The following is a 14040-nucleotide window of genomic DNA, read 5'->3' as shown; positions in this document are numbered from 1 at the left end:
TCTTCATTACAAGACAATATAAAACTTTCTAATCCAATGAACAGTTGCCACAAAGTTTATTGTGCTTTTCTAACCTATCACCTTTACTTATTTCTGCTGCAATGTGTATACTTTTACCCAATGGGCTGCTATCACACATACACACAGATGCTTCTGTTACAACTTCTAAACTCTTAGCTTACTCTATAAAGCCACACCCCTACATTATAAACCCTTCACCATCTTATCAATGCAGTTTCTCACTTATTTAAGGCGTATTCTTACTTACAACTATAGAAATAGTTTTTCTGCCTAATGTCTGTGTACTTTATTTTTACATCAACCCAAGCTTCTTCTACGGCTGCAAATCAAACCTTCCTGTGTCTGGGGAAGTTTCTATCTTTCCATTTCCCACAGAGGAACTCTTTACAGATCCCAAAGTGGCCATGAGTGAGGGCTGCATAAGGATTTGTTCCTCTGAACAGCTGTGGTTCCAGAATTGCTTAGAAGGTGGTGGTAACAGTTGTAGGAGAGTGGTAGGATTTTGAGTGGCTTGTCTTAGAGCCTTCTTTTGTAGCTACAGTAGTTTGCTCTTTACCCCTGTCTCAGGTGTAGGATCCAAATGTTAAGTGTGTATTGGTGGGTGTTCAGAACTACCTGGAAACTGCATTGTACCATTCAATTGCAAAACACAAATGTTCTGAACTCACTAGTTAAGCTTTTGTGTTTTGGCTATTGCACCCTGAGTTCTGTGGGAGTTAAAGTTTGGGTTTTGGTCTTGAGTGAGCTTGGGTTTAAGTGTTCACAGCTTTAAGAGACTGATCTAGTGAGCACTATCTATGTACTTACACCCACTGATAGCTAATACACATGATCCTCTTATACTCCTAAAATTGAACCAACTGAACCAACTGAAAAAAGCACCCTGAGTAAAATTTGCCATCATTTTTAAAATGAAAAAATAAACCTTGGCTTGTAAGTGCCCATGTTTCTTGCTTCTGTATCATATTTTCAGGGCTCCCTGCTGCACTGGGAAGTGTGTGAGCAGTCAGGAAAACTTTCTGACACTGACAGGACTCTGCTGCAGAGGTGCTGCTCTCCTTCTAAACTCCCTTTGCAAGGTGCCCAAAAAGCACTTAAAGAGTTTGGAAAAGAAATGTCCTGTCCAGGAGCTGTAATGCTGATGTAGATGGATATGACAGGCAGCCTCAGAAGCCTCACTAGAGTGGCCATAAAAGCAGCTGTACATTATCTGTATAGTGTTGGAGGTGAAGAGGGTAGCTTTGAAAAATCCAAAACAGCTGAGCTCCTGTGAGAGCATCCTCTGGACTGTTCAATGTCCAAATTCCTCAGCTTCACTGCTCTGTGCTTATAGTGCCCTAAAAGTACAGATTATATTTCAGTTTGGAAGCCTGACACTTTCTGGCTTTATGACTCTGTAAGCTAAATAAATCCCTTTCTGCTTTATATCTCTAACTAAGTGACAAACCTCCTTTTGTAATAAGTGCAGCTGGGATAACACAGCCCTAGAACCCACAGAATTCAAGAGGTGAGCTAATGAACTGTTGGCTGCTGATAAAAAAATGAAAGTATCTGCAGCTTTTCATATGAGCCCAAAAGTTGTCTCATTGGTAAAAAAGACAATTCTAATTTACCCCCTGTTATGACCCATAAAACATATCTGACAGCCAACTTTTTCTATTCCCAAATATCAATACAGAGCTGCAAATAAAACAAACCAAAACCAAACCTGAGAATTTCACCCAACAAGGTGAAATAAGGCATACTAAAGTTTATGGAACTTAATGAGAAATCAAATGCAATTTCTTTGGCATATTCCTACAGTTTAAGTTAATGCAAGCAGTAATGCTATAAATAGTCAGGTGTTATTGCTCTCCTCGTGGGACCCAGGAGGAGACCTGTACTTCATTTTTATTCCTATATGGTTAGAACTGTCTATAAGTGAGAAATAATTTAAAATGTGGGTCATTAAAAATCTCATTCCTCTAGCAGAGAATAATAAATCCTCTGAAGAGAAAGGTCTACTGCAATAACTTTAAAGATTTACTATCCTTAAATATCCTAAAGATAGAAATTGATGACTAGAACCAGGATAAGGTCAATATAACATTGTAAACTCAATGAAATACATCAATAAGGATGAAAAATATAAGAAATCACTTGCTGACAAATGATGATAGGGGACTGTGAGCTTTTTATTTCCAATGTATTGTGAAATCCACATCAAAAACTTCAATTTTCTATCAGTTAATCAAGTTCTGTCTTACTTTACTACAACCCTTAGCCCATAAAGCCTTGTTTAATAGCAGCAGTGACATCTTCCTAATATGAAAATATAACTTTATGACAAGATGTTGATAAGAGGAAAGCCTTCCTGTTGAAGAACAGGTCTCCTCTTAAAAAAGACTATCATTCTGTTATAGCTGTTTTTCAGAAATATGGGTATTTTTTTCACTAGAATAAACACACTTTGAACAATATTTCTGTGTTGGGCAGCAAAAGAATTTTATTCATATTCAGAAAATCATTCTATACTATGCAATTGATCCTTTATATTCCCTAAAAGACAGTGACACTCCCATAGATAGAAAAGCTGGATGGTTGCAGTTAAATGGATGCAATAGTCAGTGAAACCCAAGTCCAAAACAGTTTACATTGATATGAATCCTTTCATTTCCCCCAGATTTCTGTGACCTGATTTCTTACACTGCTGAGCTCTTTATTAGGATTTTAGGTTATATATATATAATTATAATATATAATATTATATATTATAATTATATTATAGCTTCTACAAAATAGAACTGCTATATTATAGCTACTAGAATAATAATAATAATATACACTGCATAATCAATAATGACTGTATAATAATAAGTAAATGCAAAGATTAAAGTACACTGCTATCTATAGCAGAGTAAACAAGAATCAAGTCCATCAAATCTCAGCTTTAGCCATGAGTGGCCATCAGCAAGCTGCTGTCTGGAGGAAGGAGTCCACAGTCTGAGCTGCAGAAGTTCATATCTGCCTGAAACAGGAAAGCTCCCTCCACTCATGCCCATTGCCTCTCATGTCAGTGGCCAATGGGAGTTAACCCCATTAAAGAGAAAATTCACTCATAACAACATTTTGCTTTAAAACTTCCCCCTTTTTGGGTCAGTACTTCCTCAGGGGAGCTGCACATGGAGTTGAAATGAAAATTCTTGAAATGAAAATTCTCGAAATGAAGATTCTCATGTCCCTGTTAGGACAACCTGATCTATTGTGTGCGTTCAGTTGTGAGTAAATGGAGAGTGCTGACAACACTGAGGAGCAGTCTGTCTGTCTGTCCCCTGAAGAAAAACGCTCTCAAACTTTCTCTGCCTGTACTTCCTGGGAGAAGCATGTTAAACGAAGCACACCAGAGAATTTTTCATTTACCACAAAGCTTTTGGACTCCTTCACAACTGCTCTAGCATCTAGCTCACAAATGAGGGAAATGAATGGAAAGTTGTTCTCAGCACGGAGAGCCTGACACTGGGGGAGCATTGTCTCTATAGTGCTATAGTGATTTGATTGGGGCTGCTGTCACATGTTATATATGTTATGTTCAACTCAGCACTGAAAAACAGCCTGTGCCATTTGCCCTGCTCTCACAGACAGGGAAGCCCAAAGCATTGTTCCTGGTTTGTTTTCAGTTGTTGCAGTCTCAGTGCTGATAATTTAACAGCCCATAACTTAGACAGGGATAACAGGAATATATCTTTGAAATAATACAATGCAAAGGCACATGAAAGGATAATTAATTCTGGTTTCACAGTGCTGTGCACACCCTGACTTATCCTTTGCCACAGCCATTTACTCTGTAAAGTTCAGTAGTAATTTTGCAGTATATATGGGCTTGCTCCATTGTCCCATAAATTAGAGATATCCTTCTGGGCTTCAGAGGACTTTGGATTCAGTTTTATCACACTTGTCATCTCGGGATCTCAGAGTGTTTTGTAATTATACCTAAATAAATCTTCACCATGTCTCACTCTCCTGTAAGTAACAATTTAATTCTCCAGAAGGGAGGGTAGAATTTGGAGGCAGACAATAAGAGAGGAATGCAAAGCTGGCTGTAGTCCTCTCTGGTGGGTGTATGTGCTAAATCCCATTTGTGTTTGCTTTGCTTTTGTTCTCAGACTGAGGAGGAGGAGGGATGTTTCAGACATCTGAAATTCACTTTTCTCACCTCCATCAAAACAATAAAAATACACCCTCCAAGTTTTAAGTGCAAGGAAAAATCAGTCACAAACATGCAACATTTTCTTCAGATCCCAGAAATCTACAATTTCTGTGGGTTCTCAAATCTTTGAAATACACTCCTGATAGATCAGGTGGGCTATCAATGCCTGCTGTGTACGTTCCTGGCATGTATCCCTGTCTTACAGTTGGAATCTGAGAGCTCTTCAGTCCTCCCAGGGAATTTTCCAGATTATCTATTCTGTTATTTCCAGTAACAGTTAGTTTGTTTATTTTACTTGGTCATTCCTTCTCTTCCTGCTTTTCTTACAACCCAGAAATATCTGCATCATGAGTGAGTTCCCAGTGCTCAGCTTGTTCATTCTGGGGGTTAAATCATCCGTGTCATTCTATACGAGTTTCAGTCCTTCTCAGTTTTTCCTTTTGTCTCCATACAGCTGCACCAGCCACAAGCACTGCCTGATCGAGACCATTCAAGCCTCCTCTTTGAAATTCAACAGCAGTCCGGGTGCTCTTTGGAGTGGTGAATTCTGCTGGCTGACACCACTCCAAAGGAAGAAGAAATTCTTCTCTTGGCCAAGCACTTGGTTATAGTGTTTGCAGGCAGCCCTAACAAGGGGAGAGAATGATGAGGAAGACTCCCTCTTATCAGAAAGCTAATTAATTACTTTATTATGCTGTATTATTCTATATTATATGGCACTATGTTACATTACATCTAAACTGAATCTGCCAAGCACTCAACTCTGCACACAACCTGCTCTGAAACTCGTGACAATCAGCCAACAGTCCCGACTCACACACACCTGGCCCTGACAGGCCAAGGAAACAAAACACCAACACTTTGGGTAAACAATCTCCATATTGCATTCTACTTTGGCACAACACAGGCACAGCAAATAAGATAAGAATTGTTTTTCCTTTCTCTGAGGTTCAGAGAATGTGAAACCCAGAAATATTCTTGGGAAGAATTGTGCCTTGCGTTTCTCTGTGAAGAGAAATGTGGCTACACTTGCTTATTCCTTTAACATAGGCTCATGTAAAGAGGAAGGACTGACATTTTTGTCACAGTTTTGCCTAGTTTGGTAGGATACAGAAGCTTTTCTCAGCACAGAGCCCTGGCTGTGCTAGGCACTGGATACCTATATATGCCTGAGGACAAGTCCCAGCCTTAAAAATCTCACCCTTATTAAAACTGAATCAACAGAAGGTGTGGGAAAATGTTTCTGTAAACAAACAGGGTGTCTATCATTGTGTGTAAGCTCAATTTCTTCCTTCAGCTCATTGAAAAGCACCCCTGGAAGGGGTCAGGATGGGAGGGCAGCTCAGGTTTCTCCAGTTTTCCGTGGTGGTTGGGTGCAGAGGCGCTGATGGAGCAGGAGGCAGGAGACGCTCCATGGGACCCTTTCTGCTGATGTGCCTGTCACCTGCAACATGGCATGGGGGCTTTTCCTCACCTGGTGCCCCTTTCCCTCATCACCCCCTTGTAGGTAGGGTCATGGAGGGAAGGAGGAGGGCTGGTGCTCCCTGGATTCACAGGAGAGTGAAGGGGAGCTGCATAGCATGGCGGTGGTGGGCACAGCAAGGGCAGGCGCTGTTTGTCTTGAAGAACACATCTTTGATCTGGTGGGGGTCTTGATCTTGGTCACACTTGATCTTTGGGGGTCAAGTAGCCTCTTACTGCCCCTAGACAGGACAAAAATTATGTGGACCCATCACTGTGTCAGTGAGTGCACTTACTCACAAAGTAGCAAAAGTTTTGCGGCATCACAATTTAAAGGGAAGGAAGGACATGAAGGACTGATGGAGAGAGATTTATGGGCAAAATCTTGTTGGAGAAGGAGGAACACACAAGCCAATTTTTTTTGGTTTTTGTCTAATTAAAATCTTAACATATTAACTAATACACAACACGCAGTTAATTAGTTGTAGTACAGTGACAATACACAAATATTCACACTCCAAATTATCTAATTAATATAAAATAAGCTCTGCCTGGCTCATTCACTGGGTGAAGGGTTTATCACCCTGAAATATTTAGTGCAATTCTGTGCCTGTACTTCACTGGACTGCATCTCATGTGCCTGCTCTGGAGGCTACTGCTGTCCTCCTGCATCATTACACCAGGGCTATAAATATGTCAGAATACACAGAGTATCAGCTTGTTGCTGCTATCTGTGTAAAAATCACTGTGCCATATGGCTGTAACATATGATTCTGCCATGTGATTTTGCTTGCCTCTAGAGCTAAGGGAAAATTAAGTTCAGCTAAACAAGCTGATGGTAGGATAGCCCTCCTTAAAGCATAGTGCTCCCAAAGACCTCTCAATCATCCAGCTCTGCTAAAAGGCAGTGACCTCCAGACTGCAGTTTTCCCAAGCACTTTTTCCACGTCCCAGCCTTTTCTGTTGAAGAAAGCAGAAGGTGTGCTGTGCTAAGCAACTTCTTGCCTCAGAATCTCTGACCACCTCGGTATGAAACCCATCACTGGCTTGCTAATGATTATAACAGCCATAGAGCTTAATCTCCCTTTTAATTATTGTTAGCTGTTCCTTGCTTGTAACAAGCTCAGGGAAGGCCCTCTTGGATTTGGTGTGTTTCAAATATTACCACGGGGACTGGGGTGCCTTAAGGCAAAATGAGGTAATGCAGCTGTAGACCTGCCACATCTGTCATAGGCTGAAGCAATTAGGAACTTGGGCATTACAGATTTTTATCTGAAAACTGGATGGAAATTAATCTATCTCATGGGTGCCTTCTGTAGGAAAGAAAAAGCTTGTTGAGTCTGATGGAGTTTGTGAGGTCTGTGGCAAGAACTACGTAACCAAAAAATTGATATCAGCATTATTAATTAGCACCCTCAGCTAATGAAATAATTATTCAATCAGAACTAAGAAAGTGTATGTGAATGCAGAATTTCAGGTGCCCAGCACATTCTCTAATCAGTTTGGACAGTTGAACGAGGCTCTTCTATCTTTAAAAACAGGAACCAGGATGACTATATGCAAAATAAAAGTTCAGCACAATTAACAATTAAAAAAAAAAGTTTACAAAGCAATTCTGTTCAATCTAATGATTTTATTATAATATTTGATGTTTCTCAGAAGCTTAACTTCATCTTTTGAATGCCTGAAATCCTTGTCATTTGTTACAAGAAGAAAGCCTCTCCCTCTGACATTTCTGCTAGGAAACATGAAATCTGTGAATCCCAAATTCAAATAAAAATGTCAGCATCTTTTTTATCAACAGCTTCTGATTGTTAATGGAATGTATTGATCTTAAATGCTTGACTCAAGAACTCTGAAGGCTTTGGGATGAGCCACATGGTTAAGACTATTCCCCCTCCAACACAGAAGTAGAGTTCAAAACCCTAGTAGAGAAACTAAAAACCAGAAACTTCTATAAATTCTGGCAAAACCTATGATTTTGTTTCTAGTAGTTACATATATCTTTTTTGTGCCCACCCTCTTTTTTTTTTCTTATGAATATGAGCTACAAGGAAAGAGAAATATCTGAGGTTTAGTGCTCTCTCTGTCAATAAACATCCAATTGTAGTAAAACACACCTGTCATGCTTCCCCATAAAAAGCAGAGTGTGGATATAAAATGACTGATTGTCTGTCTCTAGTTTCTTTTTTGTCTCTGTAAGATAGGAACACGGAAGCATCAAAATGTGGAAGAACATTTCAGCTTGCTTTGTAACCTGCAATTTATTTGCATGAATTCAATTAGAGTCTCATTCATCAAACACAGTGTAGCTCTTCAGAGGTGACAGATCAAACTCTAGCAATCACAAACGTGCTGAGCTTTGCCCAAATTATGGCAGAGGTTTCTTGCACCTCCAGTTTCTTTCAGGAGTCTTTGACTTCCAAATCCAAGTGTCAGCCAACCACTCTCAGTGCAGAGATTAAGTAATGCACAAATTAAGGGTTTGGGGCTGATTCTATTCTTTCTGAAATAAATGGCAGCACTCCCTGTGGCTCCAGAGGGAGAAAGGTCCTCTGCTTTACTTCACTGATTGCAATCCTCCCAGGATGGTGCAGAGAGAACTGCCAGAGAATTCATCACGTCACGGAGCCCTTGTCTTACTGCAAGGCTTTTTATCATCCCACATTCAGCTCCAGCCCAAGTCATAAATTACATGGTTTGTAATTGATGCATTAGTAGTGGGAACAGCTGGATGGGAAGTTTTTAACTCATCAGTGGAGGCAGCTTCAGGCTGGAGAGTTTTGTGCTCAGGATGAAGAGTTGGCTCATTTATCTCAGTCAGCTCAGTCAAATAATCTCCCTCATGGCTGTAACAGTAATTAGGAACAAGGAATAAAAATCTGTAAACCCCTAGCAGCTAGACTAAGGGACAAATATGGAAGGTGTACATTTACTGATGCAAACTCCAAACAACATTAAACAGAGAGCAGAACACCCAGGAGATGTAACTCCATGTTCCTTGAGCTGGGAATGCAGGCACCGTGAGGACCATGAGCAGAGTTGAGTGTTTTCTTTCTGTAACAACACCAAACTTTTCTGCTCTGCAGCGTGGTCCCTCATCATAACTTGGGCAAAGTGACTCATGACAGCTCTTGGAGGCAGTTTTATCTGTCACAGTCACTGGGAGCCTCTGTGGAGCTCCATGCCATGACAGACACCTCACTCTCACCTGATACATCCCCTGCCGTACCCCTGAGCTCTTCTCAAGAGTCATTTCTTGCGTGGAAATGAGACTTCTGGGAATTCTTTGCGCTGCTTTGGCTCTGTAGCTGGGATAGAGTGTATGAGTCAGCCAGGAGCAGTCCAGACATTTTCCCTCTGGTTCAGAACTGAGTCTGGAGTTGAATTTCTGTGAGGATTTCAGACACACTGAGTTCCTCCTTCTTTTTCACATTTGGACTGTGGGTAGCTCTCTGGTCTGCTATGCTTTGTTTGCCTGAACCAACCTTCCTTAGGAAGGAGATTCTGTAAGAAAATGCAAGTAGGTTCTGTAATATCATATTAATCAACTAATCACAAGCTTTTCAGTAAAGGAATCAACTAATAAGGAGAGAAGAGGTCTTTTAATAATCCTTTTATATTTCTTTTATTTTTCCCTCTTCTAGGCAGGAGGATCAAACCCAAACACATTAGAAGGTTTATCCAAAGGTAATTTTTGGGGTAGCAGGCCCCAGCATCCTAATTAATGTAGAAGAGTATTGAATGTCCTGAACATGTTTAGACCTCACAAATTTTGAGGTAATTATGTTATTCATAGATAAATCTGAATTTAGAACAATGAATCACATTCACTTAGTGTCCTCTGTAAATGGTCTAAATATATGTACACACATATACATGTACACATATATTTATGTATGTACACATATATATGTGTACATATATATACATGTACACACATATACATGTACACATAGATTTATGTATGTACACATATATATGTGTACATATTATACATGTACACATATATTTATGTGCACATGTATATATATGTACACATATATTTATGGCACAAAGGATGACATGTTTAAGCAGAATAAAATCTGACCTACCTAAAAGAAACTCCCAATCAAACCACAAATTACTTTGGGACTAGAAGAATCTCTATGGTTGGTCTTCAAATCCTCTTTAGTTTTATAGATAGTACTATGTTTAGCCATGAGGCAAAATAGATTCTATAATTTTGAAGCAGCAAATTAATTTTTTTTTTAAGCAGCAAACAGATAGTTTCTGTACTTGTAATTCGTTTTTGTTTTTCATAGCATAAAGAATGGAGCGGCATGGATGAAAAGCCAGTCTGTTTCGTTTCTCTCCTTTCCTGTGGATTCTTCTGGGTTTATCTTGCATTTTTATGACCTAAATCAGGAACAATTCTGCCGTTTCTCACTGAGCTGCACGTGCCTTAAAATCGATAGAAGGCTCAGGCTTGCTTTGTGCATTTTTCTTCTGCAAACCCTATGGATACAGCGGTGTCTGTTGTCAACGAGAGTGGAAACTCCAGTCTCAGCAGCTAATCCTCCATCCCTGGGCTGGCTGCAGCTCATGCCACACAAACTAACCCCTGTTTCCGAGAGGGGCTGAGCAGAGGAAGCTGCAGGTGTGTTCCCCCCACCCTGCCTGCCTTCCCTGCCTGCGCACCTGCGGACGGACCGCGCCTGGCTGGGGCTGCCGAGTCTGGCCGCGCTCCAGGCAGGAAGGGAAGGGGCTGGCGGCAAACAGCCTCTGATGGAGCTGCCAGAACCTTCGTGGTGTGTAAACCATCCTGCAGGTTCCCGGCCCAGAAAATCTCTTCAGGCTGATCTCCAACAGAAGGAAATTCTTTGGTGTGTTTTGTCTTTTCGCCAAGCAGACAAACGTTGGTGAAATGCCTTCTTCATCCTCTGTGTTACAATGTCCTGACTTCCTTTCTGCAGCAATATTAACTTCATACTCATGTGAAGCAATCCTATAAATGTCCATACCTACTGTACACATCTCAAAGAATAGTCATAGAGAACAGAAATGGAATTTATTCTTCCCCAAAGATTTCTCCCATTTATCCTTCTGGTTTCCCTTCCCTCATTCTCACATCCCACTTTCTTTCCTCTTTATTTACTCTGTTCCTTTAAAATGTTTCCTTTCCAAGTGAAACCAAACAAAATTATCAGCCCACGATGGTCTTCTGCACTTGCGTTCTGTCCTTTGTTAAGGGGAATTGGAGCAGGGGGTGGGCTTGGGCTCCCATCCAGGAGAAGGGGGAAGAGAGGCACTGTGTATCGTTGCCAAGGACTGAAGCCACCCCCAACCTTTTCTTTAAGAGAATCTCTCGAATTTCTTTCTACCCCTCATAGGGTAAGCACTTTTAAGTATCAATTGCTGTTATAATGTGCCTAGGGAGTGTGTGTATGGCATCTGGCAGAGTTTGGAAATGTCAGCGTTCCTTAAGTTCCATTCACAGGAATTACCTAGGTAGCCTCTCCATAATCAGATTCTTTAAGATTTGAAGGTTTGTTGGAAACCAACTAGGGAACCATATGGTATCTACACATTTCACTGCTTGTTGGGGTACACAGAAGTGGATTTATTTCACATTTTTTTATGCTTTCCTCCTTTGTGGAGGACTTTCTGGACCAGACAAATAGCAAAGGCAGAACTGATAGAAGATGCAGCACATTAAGGGGCGCTGCCAGCACCGAGCCAGGAAGGGGAAGTTGGCTGAACTGCTTTTCTTTCTCTCTCTCTCTTTTTTTTTTTTTTTTTTTTTCCTTTTAAGCAGGGTTAAGGTGAACTCCTAAGCAATTGTGGAGTGAGGCCCCACCTCTCCCAGCCTGATCTGCAGGCTCGGGTTACTCTCTCCTGCTTGGTTCTCAGGAGCCTCCAGAGAGCTTCACGCCTGCTGCTGCCCCTGCCTTCAGCCCGAACCTGGCAAAATAACTCCCTCTGTAGAGTTCCCATCTTATTTCAGGAAGATTTGCTGGCAAGCACCAGGTCAAGGATGGAGTAGCAGCACTTGAGAAGAGATTCAGCAACCAGACTGCTGCGAGCAGTAGCTGAGCAATATCACCCTCTCCACTTTTTTTTTTTATTTTTATTTTTTTTCAAAATCGGGAACATCCGTGCCTTCCCTGGAGAAGCCGTCAGGGGCAGGGCTCTGGCAGTGATGGCTCTGACTTCACCTGCTTCTGCAAATGAGTCACGGAGTGTTATAAAAAGCAAGAACCTGCCAAGTCTCATTTCTTGGAACTGAGTGGAAATTTCAGCAAGCAGCTGCTCTTTCCTTAGTTTATACTTTTCCTCTGCAGGTTTCTTGGAGGGGGCCTGGAATCACAGAAACTTTGCAGCACAAAGGACCTGTTGCTCCATTTTGATAGCCGTGGCTCGGTGGAATTAGCTGTTTGGTCCAGATATGATTCTAATCTTCCTAAGGGATCTTGGTGAAGCCTGGAAGGAGCCTCTGGAACGCAATTAAGCAGGTGTGTAATTCTTTCTGGATTGGCAATTGAATCCTATCAAAAATCAGGAACAGAACCTCAAAAATCAGACTAGCTCTCCTATACACTACGCGAATAGAGGTTCTTTTCATATGTCTGATGCTGTCAAAAGATTTATGCTTTCTAGCTTTTCTCTGGAGTCACATAAGGCAAAAACTTATTTGAAAGAGAAATCAGTGAAAACAGATTCTCGTGGAACAGCCGGGTTTTAGGAGGGGAAGCGGCTCATTCGAGCAATCCCGACTGTGCTAACAGCGTAGAGTGACGACTTTGGCTACCTGCGTGCCGATAGGGACCCTTCCCCTGCGCTGAGCCAAAGCCACGTGTAAGTTGTCAGAGTGGGGGAGGAATGTGGTGCCAGATGGAAACAACATAAACAGCTGGGAGATTTCATCCGGCATTTCAAGCGAAGACGGGAGACTTTTGTTCTCGTAGACCAGTCGTCCTAAAGGTGCTTTAGTTACGCCTACATCTTTGGGCACGAATGTTGCTTTGGAGTCACGGTACGTTTTGGGGACGAATGTTACTTTGGAGTCACGGTACGTTTTGTGTGTGGCCTTGTATTTTTTTTTATTTTTTTTTTTTTTAACGATGCTGTAAACTCCCACGTTTCAGCCCGGCTCCGGGGCGCTGCTCTCAGCACCTTTGCATGGCGTGAGCCGTGCGGGGAGCGGGAGGAGGGAGGCGGCCAGCAGAGCCCGCAGGGCGCCCTGCGGCCGCTCCGCCGGCGCGGGAGCTCCGCGCTGCGCTCCGCGGGCCCGCCCCGGCCTGGGGCTGGGGCTGGAGCTGGAGCTGGGGCCGGGCCGGGGCGGGTGCCCGGCAGAGGGAGCTCGGCTCCGCTCCGCTCCGCTCGCCGCGGCTGCTCCGCTGCCCGGCGTCCGCCCCGCTCCCGCACTTTGTTGGCGGCGCGGAGCGGAGCGGAGCCCCCGCGCCCGCCCGGAGCCCCGCGGCCACCGCCGGCCCCGGGCCGGGAGGAGGACTCGGGGCAAGGTAAGGGGCTGTTGGGGCGGGCTGGGATTTCCCCCTGGCGTCGAGCCCCCGGGTTGTTCCGCCACCCCAAAGCCGGCGGGGCAGCCGGCGCAGGGCGGGTTGCGGGGCGCTGCCCCGGCCTGGCCCCGCTGCCGCCGCCCTGCTCTCGGACAGGGGCGCTGAGAGGTCCCTCCCGGGCACCCCGAGGACCGTGATCGCTGCTGCAGCTTTTCCCCCGCCTGGCTGTGCACCTACGAAGCCCTCCGTGTGTGTGTGGACGTGTGTGTCCGTGTAGGTGTGCGTGTGCTCTCACCTGCCGCCGCGCTGCCGCCACACCTGCCCGCACCTCGCCCGCCGGGCTCGCACCGGGGGCGGCGGGCTGGGCATCCCCGCCGGAGCCCGCGGAGGCACCATCCGTGCCCCCCTCCTCCTGCTGCCTCACCTTCTACAGGTGACTCTCCTTTCAGTCCTTACTTGGGTATTTTTCCCCTTTCAGTCCTTACTGGGGTATTTTTTTTTCCCCGGTGGTTCAGCTGGCTTTTTCGTCTCTGTGGCTGGCAGCGGGTAAAGAGCAGCTTTGGGTGGGATAATCCTGTTGAATGCCCGTGTTTGTTTGGGGCTCTCCCTTGGTGTCTCTCGTGTCCCCCGCTGTTCAGCCCTTTCATTCTCTCGGGTAACTTTCCCTGGCGTCTTTGCTCCTTCTGGCCCTCTCATCGCCATGACACGCACTCCCTAAGGCACTGCCAGCGTGCGAGTGACCTGGGCACACCTTGGAAACAGGTTAGGGGCATTTTAGGGAATAATTTAAGGTGCTCCTGCCCCTCACCGTGACCTCAGTAGGGGTGCATTGTACGTACGAAAAGTGAGATGTTGCAGCTTCCACTAAAGCGT

The 14040-nt window shown here is 43.8% G+C and overlaps 1 protein-coding gene across 6 annotated transcripts in view; it reads left to right on the top strand.

The window, feature by feature from the left end:
- The first annotated feature begins 11946 nt into the window (after positions 1–11946).
- EPS8 (EGFR pathway substrate 8, signaling adaptor) overlaps positions 11947–14040 on the top strand; it is a 124340-nt gene continuing 122246 nt past the window's right edge. For 4 of the 6 annotated variants that reach the window (XM_084206694.1, XM_084206695.1, XM_084206696.1 and 1 more), the window contains exon 1: positions 11947–12162. The gene's annotated coding sequence lies outside the window, so the exon portion shown is untranslated. Of the gene's footprint in view, positions 12163–12520; positions 12684–12889; positions 13171–14040 lie in introns of those variants that run through there. The other 2 variants (XM_084206692.1, XM_084206691.1) reach the window with 2 other exon arrangements.

Source organism: Fringilla coelebs (genome assembly GCF_963513975.1).
Source record: "Fringilla coelebs genome assembly, chromosome: 5".
Taxonomy (NCBI): Eukaryota; Metazoa; Chordata; class Aves; order Passeriformes; family Fringillidae; genus Fringilla; species Fringilla coelebs.
The sequence above is the reverse complement of the archived record's forward strand: the minus strand, read 5'-3'. Positions and strand labels throughout refer to the sequence as shown.